Raw genomic sequence first — 2770 nt, forward strand, 5'->3', positions numbered from 1 at the left:
TTCTTTTTTCTTTTTCTTCTTTTTTTTTCGCTCAGTCCGTATGAGTAGATTCCAAGTCTTCCGAAATTATTTGTAAAAGTGAAAGTTTGGTTAAATCCTAGTTTCATGGAGCAATTATTCTTTCTTTAACAAGTGACTTGAAAACAACACCAAATAATAATAATAATAATAATAATAATAATAATGATCCTTTCTGTTGAAGGCACAGGGCCTTGAAATTTGGGGGGAGGAAGCTAGTCAATTACATCGATCCTAGTGTTTCACTGGTACTTAATTTATCGACCCCGAAAGGATGAAAGACAAAGCCAGCCTCGGCGGAATTTGAACTCAGAACATAGTGATGGGTGAAATACCGCTAAGTATTTCGCCCGGGTGCTAACGATTCTGCCAGCTCGCTGCCTTTAATAATAATAATAATAATAATAATAATAATAATGATTAGCAACAAACAGCTCAGAACAAAAATAACAAATAAAAGATCCCTAAATAGATGGGCAAAGCACACAGGGTATTCAAAGGCATACCCCACCCATCTCTGATTACCATGACACACCAAAGCACGGGCCGTCTCTAAGTTCCTGTAACTTGCCGACAGCTGCAGCGCCTCCTTCTCTACCGTCACCTTTCTCTTTAAGTGGCGCCTCTAAAAGCTGATGACGGTTTGTTCAGAGAGAAAAGCCTCTGCCCTCAAACCTTTCAAATGTGTCCCCTAAACAAACTTTTCGTCATTATAGCCACCAGGAAATGGAATACAAACAACTTTTCCTTGGTGGAGATCTCAACGATAGACTCGGCTGACAATTGCATCCGTTCCTCATGTGATGACGACGGCTGCTTAACATAAACCCAGAAATCAACAATGCATGGACGCTGAATGTATACCAGATAATTTCGTAACATTATGGCCATCTCAGAAAAGTTCGATAGCTGGTGGCTCCAGCTCGAGTTTGTCCTGGGGAGGCTGCACCAAACAATGTTGGAAATTGCCCATTATCCCTGACATATTCTAGTTGGCACCCAAAATTAATCCTCAACATTTGCCGTTCTATTTTCTCCATTAACTATCTCTAAAATATGACGGTTGACATTTTACTGATCCGTTGACCATCTGGTAGAGTGCAGTGAGAGCCTGGCTTAAACTTGGTATGTGCTTAATCGAGGGTTGAGGTTTGGTGAAAAAAAAAGAGTGTCGTGCAAACAGAGACCACATCACTTCAACGCGGTCATCATCCGCGAATCTCCGTAGATGTATCAGCTTCATTGTGTTCCTACGTCAACATCCTACGTCAGCATCCCTTGAAGTGGGTTTTCGCAACCGATGGATCTTCTGATCAGCAGAACATATCGCATCCAGGAGAAGCGAAGATGCATAAACATTAAAAATATCGATACTACGATGCCTAAATTCTGGCAGAAGGCTTCAAGAAAACATCAAAATGCAGAAATATGGGAATTGAATAATCCAGTTGTAGATTATTAAGGTGACTACAGTATCAATAACAATTAAATTACTAAAGACTGCCTGGTTATTTCAAGAGTTCATTTCGTTTAGTACAACCTTACACACTGAGCAGTGTCTTATAATCATCCGTTTTAAGCCATTTTGCAGTTTGAAGTAAACACAGAAACGAATGTAACAATTGCGGAAATAAAACGTTGTCAGTAATCGCGTCCTGTGCCTTTTTAGGCGTGCGTGTGCATGCATGTGCGAGCGTGTGTGTATGTGTGTGTGCGTGTGTGAATGCTTATATATATATATATATATGTGTGAGTGTGTATGTGTATGTGTGAGTGTTTATATGTGTGTGTGAGTGTGTATTATGTGTATGTGTGTGTATGTGTGTGTGTATGTGTGTGCGTGTGTGCATGTGTGTGTGTGTGTGTGTGTGTGCAGGCGTGCAAAAGAGAGTAGTGGGAGCGTTTCATACCGTTTCTCTCAGTTGTGTTTCTGGCAATAACTTCGATCACAGCGTTAGTGGAATATCCAGATGTTTTCTTGAATACATTTATGTCAATTTCTTGCAGATTACTCGGTTTTCTTTGGCCAGATATTGATAATCCGCGGCCCTTTAAACTCTAAACTATTGCAGTACATGGCCCTCACTGGTTCAAACCATTGGCACTATATAATGGCCACTAATTCAGCGATTAGTATTGCACTGAACACCAAAGTTTAGTGTTCGAGCTTCAACGGTCTTCCTTATAGAAACCACTGCATATTTTTCCTGTCTTCGCTCCAGAAAGTAAGGTCTTAGTGCTTTCCATCTCTCCCAATTGCTCAGCTGTTGTATTGATGTTAATCTTTTCAGTAACAAACATTGCTCCTAGATCTGCCTTTAGGTGCACACTGACCAGTAACCATAGTTGTGAGCTGTAATCCGGATGGCTGAGTACAAATGTTCACAAAACCAGAAAAGTTTCTTGTTTTTTCACAGAATCCATTCGGCCGCTCGTTCGCACATCGTTGCCGTTTTAGTAATGAAATGATGCCTCATTAATTATGTTGACCCACCCCACCCAAGACCACGCATTAGCATTCTTATGTGTGTATGCATAGATAGATATATATATGCATATACACACAAATATATATTTACATATAAATACATACATACACATGCATACATACACACATACATAGTAATACACATATGTGTATGTTATATATATATATATATATATATATATAAAGTGAAGTGCATTGCCACTTAAGTGTGGCTGACCCCTAGGGGTGGATGTTACTGTTGCTTTGGGGCTAAAGCAACAGTAA

General features: G+C 39.8%; 1 protein-coding gene across 1 annotated transcript in view; it reads right to left on the reverse strand.

Moving 5' to 3' along the window:
* The window catches only part of LOC106874270 (myosin catalytic light chain LC-1, mantle muscle), a 29113-nt gene that overhangs the window by 25313 nt on the left and 1030 nt on the right, over positions 1–2770 (reverse strand). The window lies entirely within an intron of this gene.

This window comes from Octopus bimaculoides, chromosome 18 (genome assembly GCF_001194135.2).
Source record: "Octopus bimaculoides isolate UCB-OBI-ISO-001 chromosome 18, ASM119413v2, whole genome shotgun sequence".
Taxonomy (NCBI): Eukaryota; Metazoa; Mollusca; class Cephalopoda; order Octopoda; family Octopodidae; genus Octopus; species Octopus bimaculoides.